This window comes from Nothoprocta perdicaria, unplaced genomic scaffold (assembly GCF_003342845.1).
Source record: "Nothoprocta perdicaria isolate Ctin4 unplaced genomic scaffold, notPer1 scaffold_55, whole genome shotgun sequence".
NCBI classification, from domain to species: Eukaryota; Metazoa; Chordata; class Aves; order Tinamiformes; family Tinamidae; genus Nothoprocta; species Nothoprocta perdicaria.
Genome location: NW_020455810.1, coordinates 3,166,286 through 3,193,189, shown reverse-complemented (window position 1 = coordinate 3,193,189; position 26,904 = coordinate 3,166,286). Strand labels below are relative to the sequence as shown.

Here is a 26,904-nt window from a genome sequence, read left to right as displayed (position 1 = left end):
AGCTCCCATTCCAATGTTTCTGCAGTTCATTTTCTGCAAGGATGACATTTCAAGCATTATGCACCATTCTCATCCAAATTCAGCCAGTTTATGTGGCTATAGTAATAACCATTTGTTATAATATTATATGGATAGTACCAGCATATTACAGCCAGCTAGTTCTAATTTAGGTTTCCGTAAGACTATTTACCTGTATTTAGGATGCACAATGAAGGACAAATGCCACATCAAAGACCCTCAAAAGCTGTTTTTCTTGCACATATTGCAGTAGGGGCTATTCCAGCACTTAAAAATACAGTGCCTTTACACTGAAAAAACAGAAATTTATTTCCATCAACTTTTAAAGTCTCAGAAAGATGCATAAATATTTGAGCGTATTGAAAAAAATAATCTGAGCAGGAATGAAAGTAAACATTTCTACTGGGAGGTCAGCCTTCTTGGCTACCTTGATTTTAAATGAAGCATCACCTAGTCAGGCTCCTATATCCCGGCAAAATATTGAAACAGATCTATCAAGAATGTACTAAAAGTGGAGATCCCTCCAGGAGAGGAAAAAGGAAAAAAAAAAAAAAAAAAAAAAAAAAAAGGAAGAAAAAAAATACTATTTATCTTCATCCATTCATCTATACATGTTTATGGATGCCTTAGATTGCATTACAAAAAGGTTATTGACTTTAATGGGGTTACTCATCGTAATGCTAACTGCTAAGAAATAAGCAGTGATAGCTTTGATGCCTTGCATACCAAAATCATTATCAGCAGGTTTTTCTCCCCACCTGCCCTTGAGTGCCGAGGAACTCAGTCAATAGCTGAGGAAACGAGCACCTTCAGAAAAATTACTTTTCTCAGTACTAAACTACTGAATTCAAACTAAATCCAATCCTTTGGAAGGACAGGTTAATTAGCTGTCACTGTTAGTGTGAAAAATATTGTTTAGGTGCTTCATATCACTGTCGGGGAATTTGGGGGTCAAAGAACTTTTAAACTGAGCTGTATCTCATCTCCCCCTTCATGTAACTCACACTCATGTAACAGAAGAAGCAAACACTTCTTTCTCTCAATTGAAAGCCCCCTCCAAAAAAGACTACACTTTGAAGGAGAAGAAAAGGAGGTGAAGACACCTCCTGATAATATGTGTCAAATTAAAACAGCAACAGGTAAGTAGTTGATCTTTCTCTCTCAACATCTACCCCCTTAAATGTGCATTCATATTGTGGATAATTGCAAGTTGAAGCTCACCCACAACTAGCAGAGCAGAGGCTTCACAGTCCCTAAGTAAACAAGAAAAATCAAATTAAGAAATAGAAATCTACTCATCCTTGCCTACTCGTCCTGTTTCACAGCAATTTCCACCGAAGGACCAAGTATCAAGTGAACTTGTGTCAAAATGACCATGCAAACAGAGAAGCCTGCAATGGTCCTGGGTAAGGGCCACACAAGCTGCTACAGAGTCTCCTTCCACCTACTTCAGTGTCTGCTCTATTGGGTGCTGCAACTGTACCCTGACATGGGAGATCCATTTTTTCTCCCCTTTGTGCTTTGTTCCACATTGAAAGAAATTCTCCTAGACAATCCCCTTTGCAATTACCCATTGCCTGATATCGCCTCTTTGGATCACCTTTCTTCACATATTTGTCTTTTTTTCTTCAAAATGAAAAGCTTTTTAGAATGAAACAGGCAAATTAAGTGCTTGAGGCTTGACTAAGCAAGAGGGACCACATTCAAACACGCAGAGGTGACTCAGGGCTGTAGATGCTTTCATGATGGCAGATGGCATACTTCTCTCTGAAATTAAGCTGGCCATTAATGAACAGTATGCATCCAACATTTAATAAGACTGCAGTGTGTGTTAATGTATTTTGTCATATTCCAAAAGCCAACTACTTACAAAAAAACAAAAAATCAGATTGCAAGACAGAGCACTTTGATAAAACTTTGCCTAGGGGATGGATAGCAAACACATGGGCAACCCCAGGCTCTGTGCAAGGCAGCAGATAAACACAGTCACCAATGAATACAGTCCAAAATCAATCCTCCAAGTCACAGAAATGCTCTGCCAAGAGCCTTCTGGTGTCTGCAGCCGACACCAGAGACACAGGCCTGAAAAGCAGAGAAAGTGGAATAAGGAGCCAAAGGGGAGGAATAGAGCAAAGGAAAACAAGACAGAAGGGGACAGAGGCAAGAACAGGAAAGGGAGTGGGGAAAAAAGGTCGCAGTTCAAAGATCCACAAATACATCTCTGTATTTCATCATCTTCTCTCCCTCTCCATCACATTGGCATGCTGCTTTTTCAGCAGATAGCATTACTGGAAACAGAGCACCAAAAAAGGGGCAAGACTGTCAGGCTGGCACGCAACACGAATTGACTTGAAGTTTTCACAGGCACTCCTTGCCGCTGGATCCTATGGATGTCAAAAGCTTACATAGCTCCTACCAGGGGCCCAGCCACACCATGGAAAATGGATCTTCTGACCGTTACTTGATACCCAGACACTCCCCACTTATCAAAGTAAAACTCCTGGACCTGATACAGGAGCAACGTTCAGGAAAACAACCCTAGATGCTTGCCTCGTTCTTACTTACTATTCTAAACATGTGCTGGTGGCTTCTGTTGGAGATCATATACTGGCCTCTGTGGATCTCTGGTCAACTACAGCCCATCTCATATTCTGCAATGACTTGAGCTCTGCCCTGCATAACATTCACAAGCTGTGCTTTATTAACATGTGGCACATGCAAGCCAGTATTTACCTATTATTCACAAAGCCTACTGGGAGGTGAATACACATACCTAGCTGCTAAGGCAAGAAAACCCTCTGTGCAGCTTTTTATGAAGTTCGTGTACTGCGAACACATGCAGAAATTGCATTCAGGCTAGCCAGCGCACTGCATTTTTCCATTAATACTCCCTCACCCATTTATTACAGAGCCCTATGGTTTTTAAATTGCTTCTTAGTGTTGTTTTGTAGAAGCATCTGTGCTCCCTAAATAACACAGCTTATGTTCAGAGGCATCTGCTACTCTCTGGACCCATAGAAAAAGCCAACTTTTAAGTTTCTCTGCTAGAAATTAGGAATCTGTGCTGGATGATAGTCACTATTACAAGTAAAGCTGACACAATTTTGTATTAGCAGTGCAGTGGCCCTGTATAATATATATATATATATATATATAACCCCAAAATTCCTCTTAAATTACAAAAGCTCACAAATTGAAAGCTAGCTATGCAATTAGTTTTCTATCACAATCTCCATCCTAAAGCAGGTATGATGCAGGGTAGAAGGACATATAGATCTTCTACTGCAGAAAGTTTTGTCATCATTTCCTTTTCTTCTATTTTCAGCTTTCTTGTACTGGCCAGCAAGAAGTAAGACAGAAGTTCACCACATCACAGATTGTCACTGGAGCCTACAGATACACTTTTTTTTCATTTGCAAATTGTACAGGATCTTACATGAGGATGTTCTCTTGCAAGAATGCAATAAAAGTCAGAAGACAAACAGTAGTGCAGGAGCTTCAAATAGTTGCTTTTTATTTAATATCCTGCTAAAAAGAGCAAATATAAAGCCAGGAGAAAAAAAATGTAATATGCAGTAAGTCTTTTAAAAAAAAAAAAAAAAAAAGATCCAAAGTACTTAGGAATTAGAATTAGTTTTCATCAGGACTTAAAATAAGCACATTTTGAAATGTGAATGACCAATCTAAAGAAGAAAATTGCATAGCTAAAACAAATCTATTAGTGAACATTCTGCACATTAATACCAGGCAAACTTCCAAAATAAAGATTATGTTTAAGTAGCTAGTACTTAAAAGAACTACTGGATGAGCTCCAAAACGTCATGGAATGACTGCTGCGACAGTCTCCTTCAAACAAAGCAGATAGAAGATGTTATCCTTCTCATGGTGGATTTTGTCCTATAGTTTTTGGTAGAGTTTTAGCAGGTACGTTTCTGAAACCAGTTTGAACCACTCACAGCTGTCACAACTAACCTATATGACCTGCCATTCTCACGCTAACATTATAGAAGATTTTTTGCAAGCACTTGCTAGGTGCTTAGGTAAACCAAATCATCTGGTGTCTCCTCAGTGACGTTACATACGGCTTAGGGGAAATAGGCTACTAGCTCTCTTTTCTTGGCTCTGCACCCTTAACACTGCAAAGATGATGATTTAGGGTTTTTTGTTTTTGTATATGAGCACAAGTTTCCCCACATAATTATAAATGAAAGCACTGTTTAATGTTCATTCTAACCTCATCGTTAGTTAAGGGCCAGAGTGGCCAAAAGGGACAACTAATCCCATGATATTCTTCGATAACAGATTTTGCATTTGATCTCTCATTCAACTGAGTTCAACAGAAAAAAACATACCAAACAAAAAATGATAGATCCAAAAAAACCCACGCACAGTGGTTGACAGTTTCAATTAGTCACACATCAAATTGCATGAAGATTCACTGATATCTCCACCATATCCAAAAATAGTTTCTATATGTTTGTAGCTGTCATTTTTCATTTAGTATTTTGTTATCTTATAAGTTATATGCATAGATTGCATACATTAAAAAATACAGACTTTTGAGGAATCTAAAAATTCAAATAGCAATATGTCAAAGTCACATTTATCTCATAAATAAAAACACGTAGAACGATCACATCTTCTTTTTGATTTTTGGAAAATAAAGGCCAATTTTCGGCAGTTTTGCTGGCATCCAGATTTTTCTCCTTGACAGCTCTCCAGCACACCACGTGGAAAGGCTGGAGGAGCCCCTTTAAGAATGCCCTCCCTTTGCTTTGCCTGAGACCACCAAGATATATTTTCAAAGGCCACATAACGCAGCCTGCATCCTAAATTTTCACAACTTCCTGCACCATCAACATCCCCTGACATCTCAGGCATTGCAGCACCACACACACAACACAGCCAGGGTTCCCATTCCCTATGGCAAACAAATGATCACGACATGGCACAGGCCTTGGCACACCACAGCTGAGTTTCACACACAAGCGTGACTAGGACTACCAGATTGCCCTGTAGAAAACCGCATGTTTCCTGTATATCACTGTCCACAAAGTCCAGTACAACCTCCACTTTCCTGGCTTGCTCATTCATCATCTCCCCATCTCACAAGTCTCTGTTCCTCCGTTCCTACTGAAAACCAAGGACACTCATTCATAGTTGGCTTCATCTTCTCCCTCACGGCCTCTCCTATCCCACACAGAAACCAGACAGCAGCAGCACTTTTAAAAACCACCACAGGTATTGCATATAGGAGGGGGTGGGAGGGAAAAAAAAAAAAAAAAAAAGATGGAAGTTATGTTCCTCAGAATGCAAACATCTTGCAACACACAGTGGAGAAAACAGCAATTTATGAGTCAAGTCACTCAGCTTGCCCTGAGCTACACACCTGCCAACCAGGGTACTTTATGCAGCCCATAACAGTCCTTTACTGAGGTTTCCAAAGGCCTGGCATACTATGTTAGATACAAGTGGTTACTGCAGGGAAGCATGGGTTAAAAGATGGAAGAGGACTGTCTGCTTGATCAGGAGTAACACTACTCCCTCCCACCACTCCCCTAACTCTTCCAAAAGAAGCAGACAGGCCACTGCTGAGAACAATTTTAAAAGACAACAGATCCCAAAGTGTGCCTTTCATGGGATCCTTTCAAAGCAACTTCACACTGACAATCCTGCTGGAGAAACTCCTTTCAAGCATGCCTCTCTGAAGGACTGGAAAGGGATATAGACTCAAGAAATGGCTTCAGGCTTAAGAAAAATCTGAGGGATGTACCTCATCTCTCTGGAAATTGCTGAGTTAAAATGATGAAGGATGTCTGAGAAATTGTAATGATTTCTGTGAATAGGCAAGTTGAGGGGGGAAGATGGAAAAAAAAAAACAAACAAAAAAAATTTAGTGAGGACTAAGATGTAAAAGCACTGGCACTGAAGAGGAAAACTACAGAAAAAAAAAAAAAATAAGTTTTCCAGCAGTCTACTGTAGACCTGTACAGGCTTCTTACGTCCTTTTCATTACAGATCCTTGGCAGATGACAGCATCCAAAATATTACAACCATAACAGGTACCAGATGCAACCAAATAAGAAAGAGTCCTAAAAAGGTGCTGCAAGCTGTTGTAGGACAGCTCATGCTCCCATCCCCTCCTCATCTACATTAACACAGGTAACCATCTATCCTCCAGTGTGAATGTCCCAGTGTGAATGTCCCCTTTGACTGAGTAAAAGTGGATTTTACCCCTTCATCTCAGAGCAAAGGAATACATTAGCCCCTTGCAACCCAAAGCATATTCACCCTTTCCTCTAGCAAGCTACTCTTTTGTCCCGCAAGAGGATGTACATTTAAACACAAAGAAAACACGAAAATATTTTCTTCCCTTTCTCACATATTTCCCCCTAAGCATGTCAGTAGTACTAAGCACATACTCATATCTTGTAAAGTAGATCTTTTTTGCTCTTCTATAAACATTTGCAGTTACATTACTTTTCCTTTGTATATCAGGTCCTCACTCTGATCGCATTTACTACTATACAAGAGCACGCTATCACAACTACTTCCAGAACAACAGTTCAGATGTAAAGGTATAGAAGTAATAAGAAGTAAAGGAAAACCACGAAAACAAACAAACAAACAAAAAAAACCCTCATACTTTTAAGTGGCTTTGGTCAATGACATGAGGAAGAAGTATAATAAAATATCTCACAAAAAAAAGTGCAATTAAAACCTTACTTTAGATTGCAGATGTGGTGTTGAAGAACAATCAAGTCAGAAGGAAATAGTGTCAGTTTATGCAGCAACAGTGCCGTATGACACAAGCACCATACATAAGCACAAACTGAAACATGACACTCCCACTGTACAAAAGTATCTGCATACCTTCCACGCTCTGTAAATAATAAATAATTGAAACAGAGGTCGTCTCTGCAGGTTCAACAAGAATCACATGGCGACACAGAGCTTATAACAACTCAGTTGTATTATGTACTTCAGTTAAATGAGGACTTCAATTTCCAGAGCTGTCAATCTTGCATGTTTTCCAACAGTGGATCCATAAAATATTTCATAAAGAAACCTGAAGCTGAGTGAAAAAAAAAACTCAAGCTCCTTTTCAGTTGTTGTAGAAAAGGGCTTCTATAGCAAGCAAATTATACATCCTGTGTAAATGTACACTGCAGGCACAAAAATCAGTATCATGTAAAACATATGCACGGAACTTGCAACAATAGAGAAATCGGAGTCTCAAAAACAGTGCCCTTCTCCACAAATTCTTTGACATTTTTAACAATGTAGACAAGCAAAAGTAACTTGTGAGACTTATGGCAATTGAGAGACATCAAGGCTACTTAAAGGCCAGCATCCCAGGGCCAGGAAGAAGACAAAGTATGATCTTGGCAGGTGGGAAAGGGCGAGCTTGGGGAGGTGGGAGTGAAGAATTCATTCTTGATTAGATATTTAACACCAAAGAAAAAAAAAAAAAGAGAGAGACTAAAATTTATAAGTCAAAGACCATTTAGTTTCACACCAGGTGTTAAGACCCATCTTCGAGATGTCATTAATCTTAAGAACTTAACAACAGGCTTTAATGGGAAGGGGCTCACTCTCTGCAGTAAGAAACGGAGGATCTTTCCACAGTGCTGGACAGTCACAGACAGTGACTCTCCGATCCTCCTTTACCTTACGGGCAGTGTCAAGCACAGCACAATTCATCATTTTTGTACAAAGTTGTTTGCAACTCAGTAGTCTGCAATTATGGTATATCCCAGGCATGGAACTTCTGGAAGGTCATTAAATTCCTTCATTCCAGCCTGAACTTGCTATTGCTGCCTTGAAGCAATGCAGGTAAATTTTAACATAAAGAAAATCAACAAGTAAGTGTGAGCTTTTCACGGTTTTGCATCATTTGCTGCAAGGCCCCAAGCCTGGTCACTCAAGTAGGCCTCCCTGCCTAGCACACAAGTGCCAAGGAGGATGCATGGACAGAAAAGGAAATCTCCGTCATCAGCAAACTCAGAGAAATAGACTGTTTTAGAAGCAGCTGAAAGCAATTTCTCCATCCCCTTTCCCTTTTAACTGCTTTATTCTCATTCCTTCCAATCTAAAAATTCATATCCCTGCACCCTCTGCGAGAAAAACTGTTCTTTCCTGTCCTGTTCTTTCCTCAGGGCTTGCCACACATTATTGCCTGAAATATTCATGTCACCTTTGTCCACACCATTTTTGGCTGTGTGGCTTCAAATTCCTTTCTGAAGTCCCATTTCAGCTGCTTTAATTGTTTTTCTGCTACTGCTTCACCAAAGTTCTTCTTTATCAAGAGCAAAAGCCTTCTCTAATCCAATGAAAAAAAAATTATCCTCTCACAGATTACTTGATTTGCAGACCTCCTTGAAAATTTCTCTGGTGAAGTACAGCTAGTGGTATAGCAAGTTTAAGGAATCTGTTGCTTTCATAGATCCAGCCACTTGAAATCCATGAACAACTGAATCAAAACTACAAAGCTGGGTTCTTTCATATGCTCTTTTCTGAGCTCCTGGAGTTGTACAGTCCTCATTTCATGTTTTGTTAACACTCAGAAACCTTCTCCAGTAGTTTCTCATTCAATGATCTCTTTTTCATTACTCATTTTCCACGAATCTTCTATTAATCTCTTTCTCTGTTCCAGCACCCATTATTGTTTTTTTACCATTCCAACTGCTGTCATTTTGCAACTCTATAGCCTTTATCTTTTCCCTTCTATTCTTCTTAACATAACTTTAACATTGGCCTCTCATGCAAATTCACAAACCCAGAAGTCCCTCCAAATTTAGCATTTTTTTCCTTGTTCCCTTTGAAGCCTCGCTAGGCTTTGTCATTTCCTCTCACTTATTTCTCCCCTCAAAATCTACTCTCTCCACACATAAATGTGTGTCACTAGGACTAATGTAAGGAGAAAAGGTATTCTAATAATTCCTCTCTCTTTGGCAGGCAGTACAGACTGTACAGAGAACGTAGTTAGGAAAAGAAGTGAGATTTTGTACTAGGAACGGAACTCTCAGGGAAACAGCTTGAACACATTAAGACCAATTAAATTGTAATTTATCAAGTGCCAAAATAAGCTAAAAGGCATTCATCTTACATTGAGGGAAAAGTCTGAGTGCAGCACAGAACCTGAAATTACATAACAGCTGAGGGTTTTTTGTTTGTTTTTGTTTGGTTTCTTTTTTTTTGATTTTTTTTTTTTAATGCACGTACAAGGCTTCTCTGTTGGCGTTAACACCCTACATCTTTCCTATTTACAAGATGCTCAGTGCATATACATGGCCCTGGTGGGCCAGCCAGAGTGTCTTGACTGAACCAAGCACCCCCCTGGCTCAGACAAAATACCCAGTCTGACTCTGTCCCCCATCTCCAGGGGCAGCCGTAACCAGAGTCACCAGAGTCCTGGGGAAGTGGTGAGGAAATGGAGGAGAGGAAACCAACACAGAGTACTTGGCGCTTTTCTTCTCACCCCCAAAACATATGAGTCACAGTTTTTCTACATTTTGCAGCAAACAACTCCCTACCCTAGAGGTAATATCTACAGGTTTGTTGGTTCTGAATATTCTTCTTCTTTTCTAACTTCTCTCCATAGCTTTGAATAGAGAGGCAGCATGCACATCATGCAGTAGCAAGCAATTCCAGAGCTGACTTGCATAGTGGACAAAGTGCAATTTCCTTCTCTTTTTCAGCTACTACCTGCCTGCTTTACCAGATAATTTTCCTCTTAGAAACATGAGGTGACACTAAACAGTAACAGATTCCTCACACACCTGATGATTTTGTAGGCTTCTAATGTTATCATCTGGCCACTGTCTCCTTGCCAACTTAGAAAATCTGTTTTATACTAGTTGTGCTTTGCCCAGAAACTGTTCTGTGCCCTTCTCTGAGCCTTCTTTAATTCTACTCTTACTTTTCCACCCTCCCCGCCTTCTCTCTGAGAAAAGGGACCCAGAGCTGTGCACTGTATTCAAGACACAAACACACCACTGATTTAAGGAATGGTATGATGACATTTTCATCTCTATCTTTTCACAGCTACTTCTAATATACATATTCTTTTTGGACTGCTATTAAGCACTGAGATGATTTTTTTTCCAATCAAATTATTGCTTCTAATTTCAAGACCCCTTTCTAGCCTGGCAAAGGCCAGCTCAAAACATTTTGCAAGCATTTACCCCCAATCTCATCCACCATTTTAATGGCCACTCTGCTCTCTGTTCTAAACCATTTATGACTGCAATGATTCCTGTGGGGACCACAGAAATCTCTGTGGAAATCTACAGGTGATTTCCCACTGCTATGAGAACAGACCACGCTACTGAGACTGTTACCTCTATTATCTTCATAAACTCCCTTTGGGCAGCTGTGGGCTGATATTAGATTGTTTCTAAGCCTTCTCTTCAAGAGGACTCACTTTACAGAAAACCCTTCATAGTCTTATTGTGTCTTTTATCCAGTGACCTTTCTGGCCATGGATATCCATTTTTTTTTAACCCTTTCAATTTAAACAGAGCCCCCATGAATACTTTCAAATGCTTAATATCAAATTAGACAACTTCAAATCTTCAGCTGAGAGATCCTTTTAAGCAAGAGGCTGCACACTACAGTCTGTAGCTGCTCTACTTCATCCTTCAGTTCCTTAAAGCCTTGGGTGAGTTGCACCTAATCCTAGTAAATGAGGAATGTTTAGTTTGCTCCATGAACTCTCCTACAAACGCTTCCAGTGGACAAAGACAACTCAAGAAGTCAACCCAAGAATGCAGGTTCCAAAACAAGACTTAGCCTAAACACTTCAAGGGGAAACAGAGATGCACACAAAACTTAAATATTTCATTTTCTCCTCTAGCATTATCTTAGATTTCTTAGATTGTTTTTTCTCCATAGCACATAAGCCCCACAAACTCTCTTCACCAGACCTCCTGTTATCTGTTTTTTTTTAAAGCTTTGATTACATCGACTATTAATTTCATTAATTTTAATCTGATTTTTTTTATATATGTACTTTTTCATATCTATTTTCATCCTTTGGATATAGCCTCAGCTTTTGTAAAGAGTGTCTTCTTGCTTTCCCTAGTCCCCTGCATCTTGTCATTGTCATCTGGACTTCAGCAAGGCTTTCAACACCATCCCTCACAACATCCTCCTGGGCAAGCTCCAGGGGTTGGATTGGGATGGTAAGGTAGATTGAGAACTGACTGCATGGCAGAGCTCAGAGCGTGGTGATCAGTGGCACAGAGTTTAGTTGGAGGCCTGTAATTAGTGGTGTCCCCCAGAGGTCAGTCCTCGGTCTGGTCCTGTTCAATTTATTCATCAATGACCTGGATGAAGGGATGGAGGGCCCCTTCAGCAAGTTTGCTGATGATACAAAACCAGGAGGAATAGCTGATACCCCAAAGGGCTGTGCCACCATCCACAGACACCTGGACAGATCGGACAACTGGATAGTGAGAAATCTCATGAAGTTCAACAAGGGAAAGTGCAGAGTCATGCACTTGGGGAGGAATAGGCTCAGGACAGGACAGGCTGGGGACTGACCTTCTGGAGAGCAGCCCCACAGAGAGGGACCTGGGTGTCGTGGTGGATGACAAGATGACCATGAGGCAGCAGTGTGCCCTGGTGGCCAAGAAGGCCAACGGGATCCTGAGGTTCATTAAGAGGAGCATCTCCAGCAGGTCGAGGGAGGTGATCATCCCCCTCTACACAGCCCTGGTGAGACCACATCTGGAGACTGTGTCCAGTTCTGGGCTCCCCAGTACAAGAGGGATGTGGAGCTGCTGGAGAGAGTCCAGCGCAGGGCTACSAGGATGATCAGGGGCCTGGAACATCTGCCCTATGAGCAAAGGCTGAGAGAGCTGGGCCTGTTCAGCCTGGAGAAGAGAAGGCTGAGGGGGGACCTGATCAGTGTCTATAAACACCTCAAGGGAGGCAGTGAGGGGGAGGGGGGCATCGTTTCAGTGGTGGCCAGCGATAGGACTAGAGGAAATGGCCACAAACTGAAGCACCAMAAGTTCTRCAGGAASTTAAGGAAAAAATTCTTGACAGTGAGGGTGACAGAGCCCTGGAACAGGCTGCCCAGAGAGGCTGAGGAGTCTTCTTCTCTGGAGATCTTTGGGAGCTGGACTAGCTGATCTCTAGAGGTCCCTTCCAACCTCAAGGATTCTATGATTTTGCTCTACTGGCTCTACGTCTTTTATACGCTGAGGGTAAGCAACAGCACCCTTAAAATAGCATCTAGGCCACCTGCATCCTCACTTTTAGCCAGTTTCCCTTTTTGAAGTGGGACATAATTTGAGAGCAAGGAGAAAAAAAAGAATGACAATTTCCTGTTTTCTTGCATTCCTCCTATTTCCAGGCAAGACAGACAGAATAGCTGCAGAGACCCAAAAAGCTGTCTCTCTACCATTTTTTTTCTTCCCCCCAAATAGCATCTTACAATCTGCTCTTGGCAATACTGAGTAAAATACAGTTTCCTACCTACCTGTTAGGCATCATCGCTCTGTAATGATCTACTGCCTCTGGTCTGTGCCTGCGCACAGCCAAGCGCAACAGGGTCCAGGATTCCTCACATCAGCTCCTAGGTCATAAGGAAACAAAGAGATAATAAAAAATAAAAAGAATGGTTAGGTTAAATCCACGAGACATAAATTTGAAGAAAAAACATCTCTACATTTCCCCTGTTGCCCTAACCACTCTTCAGATTAAACAGGTGTCCAGCACAGGATGAAATATGGGCCTGAGTGAAATCCTCGACAAAATTCAGGCAGGCAGAACTTCAGTGTTTGCTCACCTTACTAAGATCTCAAAACAATAAAATAAAGTAAAAGTAAAAATAGCATCTTTAAGAACACTTCAAGATGTAAGCCCATTGTAAGAACCAAAGATAAAAACATTTCAAACATCTAAATATATATATATTATTTTTCATTTTTGAAACAGAAAACATGCAGTTGATAACCAATTGTTATCTTACTTGGAAAAGCAAGGCAAGTGTCATGCAGCAGCAAGACACACTTCAACAAAAACATCACAAGTGAGGAATAGAAATAGTCTAACCTAATTCAAGCATTCGTGTCTTTGATACAGAAAGGTTTTGGCATACAACCAGGACACTAACAAGGACGGTTTCACCCTTGAACCTAATCAAAGGCATGAGGCTGCCAGAAGTCACTGTTTACTCATTCACATAAAGGTGACTGAAAGCACTCACATTTTGTTTTGCCAATGCTTTTCTGACTTGCGAATGTGTCAAGAAAACTAGTGAAACAGTCTTTCATAGAAGCACTTTGTACCAAACAAACTTCTTACATGCAGGAAGAAGCCTATGGGAGAGCCAAGGAAGAGATCTACATTTACCTCGCCACATTTTTTTTTTTCACCAGCGCTCTGAACATTAACACAAACTATTTGAGGTTTTTTTTTTTTTTTTTTTTTTTTTTTAACATTTCCGTCCTTCTAAACTCCAAATTCATATCCTATACACACACAAGGACACACTGCCTTCCACTCAATCTGACAGTCTCCACAACCCAGGGAATGAAGCTAAAGGAGGGAAGCTCATCCTGAACTGCAGAACATCTGGACACTAGCTGAAGCTTAGTATTGCTGCAAAACCAATGCATTCACCTTCTCTTTGCATCCAACCTTCAGATAACCACAGGCATCATGTCTCTAAAATAATCCAGTGACGTATAAATATGCTCGCTACACAAGAGAAAGAAATTGAATTTTTAGGCTTTGAAATATTGCATGAAGGCTATATACCTCCCCCTATTTTTATTTTTTTTTTTAATATAAATAAGCCTTGTAATATCAGTGCTGTCTGCATGCATGTCAACTCTCCCACTGTCCCCTCACCACTCTTTTCAAGGTTTGAACTTCTGCATAAAAGTCTCAACTTTTACTCTAGCAATGCGTTTAATCTAAACAATTACATAAACACAGCTTGAAAGCAAAGTCTGAATTTGCCTTAGTGATGTTGGCAGAACACACACAGAGAAACAAAAAGCAAAGTTTGGGATTCTGCAAGTTCAGGTCTTGCCTGCCTTGCAGCTCTTAATACAGCTCGCCTGCTGTACCAAGGAGGAGCGCCAGCCCTCACAGCTTGCACCACACACACACTGTGACTTGAGTCAGAACATCCTGAAAAAGGGATGTTGCTGATGATCATGGCCTGAAGCTAACAGCTTCAGAGGCTTAGGGAGAAGCGGGTGGGTTGCCCACGTCAGTGCTCCCACTCTTTAGCACAACACAGAAGAACCACTGAGCACGCAGAAATTAACACAGAAATAGCTTATGTTTCTTTCTATTTCCACATTTAAGAGCTCCTTGAATAAGGAAGGAGATATCATCAGATGCAATTTGCTGGAATAAAGAGAAGTGGAAAGACGGCAATGATTAAAGCTAAAATCGAGCCCCAAAGAACATAAAAGAAATAGGAATGCCATTCCATACTGCATTTGATTTATATGTGCTTTCAAAGCACAATATGCTTTTGAGCAAAATAAGTGTGGGGGAAAAAAAAAAAAACACATCTAAATTTTTAGGAGAAAAAAAAATACAGAGAGAATGAACCGTGTTCTCCTCCATGTCCCAGAAGCCACCACTGGAAACATCCCAGAATCCATCAACACACTCATAGCTCCCAAAGACACCAAGACTCTTAAACACGAACTCCCAAATAGAAGGCCAAAGTATTGAGTGGTACCAACACTGCCTTATTTATACTCAGGGCTACAAGCTGTTATCATGGATGTGTCTTCTGGATCAACTCAGAAATCACACCTGGACTAAACAGGAGCAGTGCCAAACACCCAGGCATTGGAAATACTCTTGCTTTGTTGCCCCAATCATTATGAAGCTCAGATAACCACATACATGTATACATCCTCTTGTAGGCAGATCACACAGGCAACAGGTTCAACTCATCCTGACTTTCTCAGACTTATGGCACATACAGAGTAAATCTAACATAATCAGAACATAGCAAGCTTGGTCCTCCTAAGAGTTCCGTGAAACAAACCCACTACATATACTGTAACATGCGCCAGTTCACAGGAATATGAGAGTTAGTCATAGTCGTTATGCTGATATAGCACTTGTTCCCTTCTTCCAGTTCTGCTGGAGGACAAAGGTTTGATAAGGAAAAATCAAATTCCTCAGTTATCCACAGCTTCAATTGCAGTATCTCTTTATTGTCTGTTGAGCCATGAGCCACAAATGCAGATACTGCTATCACGGAAATCATAGGACAAAATATGTGAAGTGACCAATCAGAGCTCTCTGCCTGGAAATTACCAAACTGAATGACATAACATTTACTAGGTTTTGCAGGACTAATAAAAGTCTGCTTAAAGCTGCTGAACTTATCCAACCTTCTCATACTCCATCTAGGCCAAAGTGACAAGACATAGTAGTATAAATTTAACCATCATAGATCTCTAGTCCAAAAGCATTGCTTAAGGAATCTCCATTCTCCTCCGAAAGACATTACTGTGCTGCTTCTATCTATTCTACCTCTTTAACCCGTAAGGAAGGAGGGAAAAAAAAAAAAAAAAAAAAAAGCAGCATCCTCAACATTATTGCATTCACTCTGATACTCTGATAAGAGAAGCTGCCTATGGAACGTGGAGTTATCTCTCTTCTGGAATTCTACCTAATTTTGGGTCCTAACTGATTCTGGAAACTAATATTGAAAGCTGATGAAGCACATAAATCTTGTGTTGTGTGAGATTTAAATTCTTCAGCAATTTAGGAAGGACAAACCAGAAAACCCTATAGTATATGCATTAGCTTGAGCAAAATTCCAAAGATTTATTCATGCTCTTTCATTAACCAGAATACTGCTGCTTTATTTTTCAAACAGGGCAAGTAAGTTAAGCATGGTCCAAACAAAAGTGAGGACATCACCCAAGAGAAATGCTCACCAAAAGTATTTTTAGATATGCCTCAAAATACTCAAAAAAACCCCATTACATTTTATCTGATAGTTTGAAAGACTCACTAATTTTTGCAAAAGATTTTTAAAATATTCAAATGAAACTTCGATCACTCATATCTTTCAGAAGAAAAAAAACTATCTACTGGGCGTTTTCCTTTGTCTTCTTACCAACTATTCTGCATATTCTAAATTATTTCTTTTCTAAACCACAGGATAGCAGCTGGTGCATTTCCTAAAGCACACTTAATTCAGACACATCTGCTTCCTAGTGGACCAAGGAGGATGCTTGGTGTTATAAAGCCTGGACTGTATTCCTGGCTAAACAAGCTAGTTGTAGCGCAGCCGTGCTTTGTCCCTCTTTCACCATTATCCAATGGGAAGGCTACACACAGCTGTTTCAGAGCTGGCATTCTCATATACCCCAGTTGGCTTGAATAAGGTGCAAGTTTTAAAATATCTCAGTGAGCTGCACTGTTCAAACTGCAGTTCCTATTGAGGGTGACAATTTCTGGAAAAGCCACTTGATGGTTGCTTTCTCGCAATCAGAACCCAGCTGCCTTCTGCAGAAATGGGACTGAACAGATTCACACAGGTACTGCAGATGCCAAAAAATAATGAAAAGACTGATCCTGAACATTGCAGCTGCTGCGAATGTGCATTACCTAACAATGCAGAAAGTATTACAGCCGTGATTGCCTTCAGCATGCATCACTTCAGCCAAAAAAAGAAAAAAAAAAAAAAGTCTGGTAGAATTCAAGATGATAGTCTGAAAAAGAAAATAACTCGCTGCATATAGCTTGAGGTTATGAGGAAAGCATCTGCTAATATGCAGCAGGCTCCCATAATTGTGCAGCTGAAGTAATAATACCCCAGCAAAATGCCATTAAAATGTTCAGTGTTTAACAACTGTGCCAATTTTCATGCATGTCAGTTCCTTCCACAAGCTGGCTCATCCACTTCAGTAATCTAAATGCTCCAAAACAATTTTAAGAAGTCATATCTACTACACTTTAAAGACAGGAAGCCAAGTTTAGGTAAGCCTATTAATTTTAATGGTGATACATCAAGGGGAAAAAAAAAATCCAGAATCTGATTTTGGAAATGAGGAGAGATGTTTTAAATACTATGAAGGTTTAAGTCCTCTCAATGCTGCACATTATGAGCTGACAGGTTTCACCACTATCCCTACCAAGCTGCCTCACTGTCTCCTCTGCCTGCTGCATGAAGCTGAAAGCTGTTTTGCTTGCCAAGAGGGCTGGGGAAGTAGCAAGGTAGCCACAAGGTGGTTGCAATCTGGAACTATTCCACCAGCTCTCTGACATATGCTGAAATATTTCTCCAGGCCAAATACTTTCCCCACCAGCAGCAGAGGCCTCCGAAGCCCTGGCACTCCTCTCACACGCCACCCCTGCAACCCAACCTATGTGCGTGCTACAACATCCCAGGTTATTTGCAGCGCTCAAGCGATTGCAAATGCCTCGGGCAAAGCAAAGATTCGGAGGTAAACACTTCAGTCCTGGGCATCATCCCAGTGAGGGCATGCAAGGTAAGAGCTGCCAAGCTCCTCCTCAAGCCGCAGATTGGAACATAGTACTATGTTTTGTTTCTTTTATTGCTAAGAAAACCAGGGTAGGCATTCAATGGGTGAATAGGATCACTATCAAGAATTTCATTGCACGCTCCAGCTTCTCATAAGCTGTTATTAAAAGCAAACGTCAATCCTCTACAGCGCACCAAAGTGCAAGTTTTAATGGGGGAGCAGGGAGCAGCTCCCATGCCTCATTACTGTGCCTCATGCCCACAGCAGCCCTCTCCCATTCGGGATCCCCAGCCTTTGCAGAACATACCCTCACTTCCAAGTCACAAACCTTATTCATCCACTATGCTTTATGCTGCCTCCATAGCTTTGTTGCGTTGTTTTTGTTTGATTGTTTTTAGGAGTTGAACCACTCCCTAGAAAAAAAAAATGCCTTGAAAAAAGCATGATTTGCATTTATATACTGATGTTTCACCCAAGGCAGCAAAATTAGAATACATAGACCTGATTTTGCTTTCGTATTTCAGATTTGCTTAAGATACCTGTTGCATATGAAAACATAACTACATCATATACATCAAAAGAGACGAAAGGCTTCGAAAGTTATTATTAGGGATGACCTGAATTTTTGCACTAAAAAATTTGTGGGAATTTTTGCAGAAAAGTAGGTAAAACATTAAATATGTTATCCCAAGGGTTCTACTGGATGAAATGCAATGTTAACTTCATTATCTGGCATTTGCTCTCATTATGTTTGACAATTCACCATCCAACACTTGCAATTTAGATGTTAATTTACCATTAATGGTACAAATCAGTAACACATACAGAACTAACAGTAACAAACTGCCTGATACACAGGAAACTCCTATTATAAATGCCTTGGCAACATTCAGTTGAGTTGCAACACAAAAGATTTTGCCTACCAGGACAGGATGGAAGGAGCTATGCCCCGTATGCAAGCACCTCTCCAAATCCACTCTTTCCAAACACTTGTAATTATGTATGAAGGAGAAGACATCTGATTTTGTGCATCTGCGCTAGAGCATGTCCCTGAAATCTTCCAAGAACAAGTGCGGGAATAAATAGCACAAACGAGAAGAGAGAAGAGGCAACCAGACTTGAAAATGGAAATTCTATCCTATCCTATTGCTAGAACCAATCCTTCCTTCAGAAATATAAATAAGACTGCTGGCAAGTTGCCATGTTCTCCAAATCCTCATCCTTCTTCAAATTCAGGAGAGCTTGACATGACACCACACAAAGAGGCATAATGCAGATAATTCTGCAAAATACTCAAACTATGTGTGAGAAGAGGGTTCAAACCTCTAACAGTGCCAATGACAGTGGCTGAACACATGCCCTGAGCCTACAGCTAGTTGCCCTACCTTTGTCAATGCTTTTCCCACCCCATACCTTAGCAGAGTCTCTAACTTTCTACCACAGGGATTGATCTTTTTCAAGAGACTGAAAATTGAGATTGATTTTTTTTTGAACATATGAATTTTGCTTTCCATATGCCTTATACTCGAGGCATATGACTCCATTGTCTTATGCACTGACACATAGCAACTATAAATGAAAGTTGGACAGCATAGAAGCAAATAACTGAACTATTCCATGAAAAAAAAAAAGTTAAAATGGTATTTAAAGATGATATTAACAAAATAACAATTTAAAAAACTACATATGTTTTGGAAAACAATGATAATCTTTTATAATATCTCAGGTGAGTTGAAACAAAAATATGAATGTGTTGGGAAATGGGAAAATACTCATTTAAGCCCTCAGACTGCTTCCAAGTTCTGCTTTATTCATACAATGCATTAAATGTGCATATAAATAATGCTTGCAGCTCCATATCAGATGTAATTACATTTTAAGATATCTTTGGGTTATCCTACCTTTTTTCACATTGCTTCTCATGTGAAAAAGAGTGAGGCTTCTGCTTTCACAAATATTAAGGATTTCTGATAAGTACTTCACATGTTCTGTTATTCTTCCTGCTCTATCTTAACCAATTTAAAATTATTGAACTGTTGGAACCAATCTCAGAACTATACTATCCTGTTAATAGCAAAACACTTCAAAATCAATTCTTCTAGTTTTGAGATGTTTTTAAAAGCATAAAATATTTGTTGTTTTTTCTGAGGTTTTCAATGAATATGAAACTCCTCTCTCCAAATAAGAATTCTAATAGACACTTGTGTTTTTTATATATTTTTTTTTCATTTCCTTTTTCTCTCTTTTTTTTCCCCCCCCACACTTTATGCTTCCTTCTTATTCCACAGTCCTTCCGTATTCTGGAAAGGAAACCAAAACCAGGCAGACATGACTACTACTATCACCACTTAGTGCCAAGCAAAAAACCCCACAAAGATGACACTGTCAAATATGCCTTTTGCCTTTACCTCTAAATGTTTCCAAAATTACCTTGAAATGGTCACTAAAATGAACTGGTTACTCCAGTGAGTCCAGAGACCATTCAGCCTATTAACTGGGTTGTACCTAGAACAAGTGCGTCTCAGACCAAACGTGCCCCAACTACTTAAAATCAGAATGTGAATATGCAAATATTCTTTGTTTCTTCCAATGCACATTCTGTTAGAGTAACTTTAAGCTATTTCACAGTGTTCCCCCATTCCTTGAAATTCATCTTAAATACGTTATTCAGATTCGGCAATCTATAAGAAAATTTCCTATTCCAACTTTCAAAAAGAAATTTTTCAAACTCTCTTACAAATCACTACAATGGAGATAAATCTGAAAGGTTTGTCTTTTCCTCTTTTGGCCAGATTCTTCCCATAATATCCACGAGCCTTGTGCTTTGTGTTTCAGGTCTGAAACTAGGCAGAAAAAAAAAAAAAAAAAGAGCTGATGAGAAAATCATCATGGTTTGGGACACAAAGCTAGGCAGTTCTGGAGTCAGAGACCAAATAGAACAAGGATGATAAATGTGAGCACTCTATTTTTACTTCATTATGCAAATATCTCTATGCAAGGCTGATCATAATTCTTTGAGCAGTCAGAATGGATTTCATATGCACAAAACAAAAGCTTGGTAAACATTTAGTCTCCTACCAACTAAAAGACTGTGTCTTCCATTTCAAATAAGAACAATAAAAGAAAGCAATAAACACTTCTTGGTACGTTGGTGCTATGTGTACCTGTTGTCTTCCTTTGCACAAAATATAGGATCACCTTTCTTTTTTATGCTGAGTACTGAAAAGAATGCCTCATTTTCATATATAACATTAATAGGAAAGAACATTAGAGCCTCAAAGTGGAAAAGCAGTCCCCATTCGAGACTGAGAGAAGATCAAAGAAAAATTGTTGATTCAATAACAGAAGCATTGAAGAAAACAAATAAATAACATCGAAAGAGAAAATTTATGACAAGTCATCATGTGTTAAGTAGCTTCTTTGTACACCCTTCTTTTGGGGACATAAAAGATTTCTTACCATTACCTGATAAAGTGCTTTGCTTGCAATTCATAAATTAAGCCCTCTTTATCAAGGAGGGAAAAAAAAGATGCAGTTACAAGTGAAAGCTAAAGAAGGAAGTTAGTCAACAAGTATTTTCTCTATCGACCTGAAAGCCTATTGAGGGACACCTTTAGTAATATCAGAAGTCTTCTGTAACACTGTGGTAGAGGCACTCCAACTCTCCTCACCTCCTTTGGTGAAAAGGGTTAATTGGTGCCTGCCAACAGTTCTGAGGAGCTGTAAGGCAGCTTAGACCTTGAGACATTGAATCGCAGTGAAGCTACAAAATTGACTTGACACAGCATACATGCTTATCTAACTGCAGAATGTACATGGGAACATCAAATACTTTCATCTATGGTATGATGAAAACACCCAGAAAAAAAATACACCTAGGTCAAATCAGAATGAGGTCAAAAAAAAATACTCCCATGAGGTTTCTGAGTTGGAGCCAAGTTCTCCTCAAAATGAGCAGACCTGCACTGAAGAGCTCTGCTGGGCTGGGACACCACTTGAGGAAACTCATGGAAGTCAAGAGCTCTCTCTTTCTTCCTTTTTTTTTTTTTTTTTTTTTTTTTTTTTTTTTTTTTTTTTTGGGTAAAAGATTTGCACACGTGAGTTTTGGGACTTAGTCTTTTGATTGGGATTTAGCTTTCAGATTCTTCTTGGTGGAGTGGTTTATTCTCATATTGACACTGAACCTGTTGAACAACTTATCCCTCTGCTTACCTGCTTTAATAAAGAATATTCTAAATTATTGACCAGAGCATAGTCTGTGTGTGTCAAATCCCATAGAAACAAACCATCAGCTGAGATGGTATCCAGCTGCACCTCAGCTCCTCCCCAGGGGAGTTTAGGAAGTGAGGGGGGCGCCTCTCTGAACCTTCTGATCATATGACTCAATGGGAGGGTCTCCTTTGGGAAGTTCTGTAAAGTGACCCTTCAGCTTATAAACCACTGACCAAGTCTGGAACTAAGGTCAGATTTACCCTGGTGGATCTGATTTGATCCCCATGACAACGTGAGCAACTCCTTCACATACATTTCCTTCACACCCACTCCCTTAGGTAAAAACTGTTGCACTGTTTCCCAGATCTGGAACTAAGATTGACCTGAACCCCATGACTCAACAGGATTGTCTCCTCACACACCCCTTTAGGCATAAGACTTTTCCCAAGTCTGCCTCACCTCCCAGCCCTGGAAACAGAACAGAATAGCTCAGCCTGTACATCCTCGCCAAGTATATGGAGGATAAGATGACAATCAAGAACAGTCAGCATAGATTCACAATGGGAAAAATTAGGCTTAAAAAACCTGTGAATAACCAACAGGGGAGATAAGAGAACAGCAGTGCATGTTCTCTACCTTGACTTCAATAAATGTCTCCCAAACCAGGCTCAGCAAGTACAGGCTAGATGAATAGATAATGAGATGGATTGAAAACTCTTTGAAAGGCCGAGCTTCGAGGGTCATGATCATAAATAACCCCCTTACTAGTACATGCTGGTGGCTGACCTGCTGGAAAGTAGCCTTGCAGAGGGACATCTGGGAGTCCTGCTGGATAACAAGATGACCATGAGCCACCCACGTGCTCTTGAGGGATAAGGGCAGACAGTGATATCCTGGGTTGTCTTAAAAAGATCAACTCAGCCTGGGGGACACTACATCCAGAGCACTGCATCCACTTCTGAACTCCTCAGTAAAAGAGTCCTGGAGCTACTGGAAAGAGTTGAGTGCAGATGATGAATTTAATGAAGCATCTCTCATATTAGGAAAGGCTGAGAACTGAGATGGTTCAGCCTGGAGCAGAGAGGGCTCAGGGGGATCTTTTCAATTCCTACAAATACCTGAAGTGGGGGTGTAAAGAGGAGGGAGGCAGATTCATTTCAGTGGGGCCCAGTGTAAAGAGGGGAGGCAAGAGGCACAAATAGAAAAACAGGAAATTATGACTGAACAGGAGGAAAAAATTCTTCATTATACGGCTGACTGGGTACTGCAAGAGGTTGTCCAGATTGGTTGTGGAGTCTCCATCCTTAGAGGTGCTCAAAAGCTGTCTGGAGAGGGTCCTGCACAACATGCTCTAGTTGATCCTGCTTAAGCAAGGCAGTTGGAGTAGATTTGCTTCAGCGTTCCCTGCCAACTGCAAGCATTCTGTGATAAATTGCATATGGTGACACTGTTCACACTTTCTGGCACATTTTCCCACTGTGCATTAGCCTGTTTTCTATCAAACAGATTACATCAGCCCTTTATCAAAATATTTTTTTACCTGTGTTCATGTTAAAGCTTTAAAAGAAGGAAATCGTGGAAGAAGTCAGGACACAAACTTAAGTTCCACACCTTTATAATGTATTTAATAGAAGTTGTCTCAGAGCAAACATGACCTTGATTAGCACCAGCATAACCAAAGGGAACAGCTTTGTTTTCTTTTTTTTCAACTTATCATTTTACAGATACACCATTTCTGATGTGTGGTCTGATCACTTAGAGAGTATAATTGGTTAAGGATGCCAGAGCTGTCCTCTTGGTTGCAAAGGAACAAGTAGAGCTGCAGAGTTTCAGCCGCAGTAAAAATTCCATTCAAATCACTATAAGAATTCCCATTGCTCTCCAGGAGAGAGAGAGAGAGAGAGAGAGAGAGAGAGAAAAGAAAAAAAAAAAGATTGGAATTCATTCAGCTCCAGCTTCAGCCTTTCAATGTCTATAATTATTCCCAAAGGGCTAATGAGGAAGCTAATTCTCCATCTCATAAGAAACGCTGACAATCAGAAAGTGAGACATTGGGTACTGAGAAACGAGCTGAAGCTAATGCTTAAAATACTGGGAAGGGGAGCAAAGGAAGTGAATTTTCAATGAATATAACATTTCCAATAGTTCCATCCTAAGAAAGAAAATCATTCATCTGCTCAATCCTTCCAAGGCAGTTCTATTTTTAAACCATTTGTTTCATGGAGTGGCTCTATTTATTAAACTTTAGAAAATGAATCAAGACCTTCTGAAACTAATAATGTGAAAAAAAGAAATAGAGGAGAAGTATGTGTTGCAGAAAGATGACATGATTACATGATTTTAATTCTTTACTCATCCAAATGGGAGTTTCAGACTTGTCCAAGGTAGGCTTACCTACAGATATCAGTAAGCTTTTCTTCGCAAGATAACTGAATTTGGTCTTCAAGAAAAATCACCAAGAGGTACAATCTGTAATATTTACTGAAATACTAGATGCTCTTCCTCTTTAAAAAAAACTCTAATAATACTTGCTCAAAGATCCACTACTTCTCTCTTTTTTTTTTTTTTTTTTTTTTTTTTTTTTTTTTAAAGAATCATTATTACATATTGGACTCTCTGAACTCCAGAAATACAAGAAACACAGCAATCAACACCTCTGAAATCTTGAGCAAAATCATTCACAGCAAGCCACCTTCCAAACAAAATTAAGCTAGTAAAGCTCAAGTTGCAGCCCACTTTTAACAGTACTCAAAATTTTATTGCACTATTCTAGCAACCCAACTTTACAAAGCATTTTTTTCCATTTTTTATCTGGTTTCTTAATGAGAATCCTAAGTTCTTACTTCAACAAACAAAAAAGACATAGGCGAGATATCTTCTGAGCTCTCAAATACTTTTGAATAGCAAGGCTCTGCAAATTTAAGTATCATAGTAATTCTTCCAGAATTCCTCTTCAATATATTACCTGCTACATTCTGCAAGGCGAAGAATTTTTTCTACCAGATGTTCAAGGCAACAACTAATTTAAAAATGAAAGACTGGGAGGAATGATTGCATGCATGAGGAAGCATTAGGAACTAATTCTTGGAAGTGACCTCACATCACCATCAAGTTGTTTAACCCTAATCCATTCAAGGTGTCAAGCACAAAAAACCAATTTGCTGAGATTAAAAAAAAAAAAAAAAAAAAAAAAAAAAGGCAGAATTAGTGATGTGTGTTCAACCTACACTGTTTTCCTAGCTAGCATTCCTCAGATTTGAGTTCCCTATTCAGCAGCAGCTGTTTGGAAGGAGGACTTAGGGAAGCTGAGCAAGAAGCTGCTCTTTGCCAGACATAAGCACACAAACTTTTCAATCTGGGTTTTGAAAAAGCTAAACACTCTTCAGTAAAATGGCTAGAAATAGCAACTTCCTAATACTTTAAAACCTCCTCTAAGCAGGGGTAAGAGTCAGAGAGTCATAAGTAGTCCAGCACTTTGTCAGATGAAGTAGGACCAACAAGAGGGTAACAGATGCAAAACAAGACAATTTTTCCGTCTTAGTCTGCAAGAGGAATAAAGGAATAAAAATAAGTACTAGAGCTTTTCTCCTCTTAAGTATATCTGCAATAACCAAGGACAGCCAGAACATCTATAAAAAAAGCAGAACACATGTTCAACCACAACCAACCAACTACTGCTTTGTTCCAAATTTCACACAGGCTGCATGAGCTCCAAGGTAAAGAAAAGTTGGAGGGGAGAAGAAAATTTGAGGCCAGAAACAAGTTTAAACTGACCCATCTGTAATAACAAAAGCACACAGTTTATAGAACAATAACTTTTTAATTTAAAGGAAAAATCAGTTAGAAGTAGAAAAAATGGAAACTGAATGATTTCTGGTTTTCTCATAACTTTTTGCATGCAGCAAAAAAAGATTTTTTTTTTTAAGTATTGTGAAAAGATGCATAAACAAGACAACTACTGAATTTTAGAATCTCGTATTTACAGACGCACTGAAAATGTTGAAATATTTACCTGAAGGTGCTTTGTAAAACAATTAGTATTTTACTTCTTGGAAACAGTCCCCGAGAAACAAAAATGTTTTTGAGATGTCTGCTTCCTGAAGGCATAATTGTTTAAAAGACCTGGAGTTATTTATATTTTGAAAATATTTTGTAGTTTTAAGTGGAAAGAATGTTGTTCTTTCAGAACTTAGTTATAACTTTTTACTTTAGCAGTCACTTTCCTAAATCACCTTCTCCCCTGCCATGCGCGCTTCAGTTTCACAAATGTTTAGCATAGTGGGTGCTTTCCACAAAGGTAGTTGTCAGTCACTCTATGGTTCAACTTGCTGGAGAAGATGAAGGCCAGAACTAGACACAAGCATGAGGAACACTACATATAGATATGCACTCATGCTAACATACAGAAAGCAGCTGAAACTCAAGACCTATCTAACGTACAAATAGTCTGTCCACATACTTTTTTTTTTTTTTTTTTTTTTTTTGTTTGACAATCTGTCCCTTCATAACCATCCATGCAATACTTGCTTAAAGAGACAAAGCACAATGTATCTGCAGTTACTGCAGTATCCCTCATCGGCCACCAAAGAGCCAGGTGTGACCTGTTCTCAACCACTCAACAAATGGCTGCAAACAACTGTTGTTGCAGTGCATCATTTTCACTAAGACACAATTTACATTCCTTTTCTAAAGGTTTCAGGTATGCTAAAAGCAAAATTTGATGTTCTTTCAAGCCCTACTTCCTCCCAAATTGGCCACCACTTTCCTTTCATACTTTTCTTTACATTCAGCTACTCCTGCTCACCTATCATCAAATCTTTCTCCCATTCAGTCCCTCCTCAGAAGAGTTACACATCACCATCTTCAAATCCCTTTACCCTCCCATTCTAATCATCTTTGCTACAATGCCATAAAAAAAACTAGCACAAATACCATCGTTCATAACAGTATGATTTTTTTATTATTATTTTATTTACACGCTATTCCTTTTTTTAGTCTATGGCTTTATTTGAAGATGAAAACAATTTACCTTGTTGTTTGTGCTTTCTGTGTTTAATGAAAGGACATTCCATGATTATGACTCTTCATTACTGCAAGTCTCGCTTTTACCCTCTATTTAAAAGGTACAATGTGAAAATCAGGAAATGCTTACTAATATTTTATATCATTTCCCTTCTCAAAATAG

At 39.5% G+C, this 26,904-nt stretch overlaps 1 protein-coding gene across 1 annotated transcript in view; it reads right to left on the bottom strand.

The window, feature by feature from the left end:
• Positions 1-26,904, bottom strand: part of SEMA5A (semaphorin 5A) — a 246,129-nt gene that overhangs the window by 178,480 nt on the left and 40,745 nt on the right. Inside the window, exon 2 of the mRNA XM_026048536.1 lies at positions 12,509-12,604. The gene's annotated coding sequence lies outside the window, so the exon portion shown is untranslated. The remainder of the gene's footprint in view (positions 1-12,508; positions 12,605-26,904) is intronic.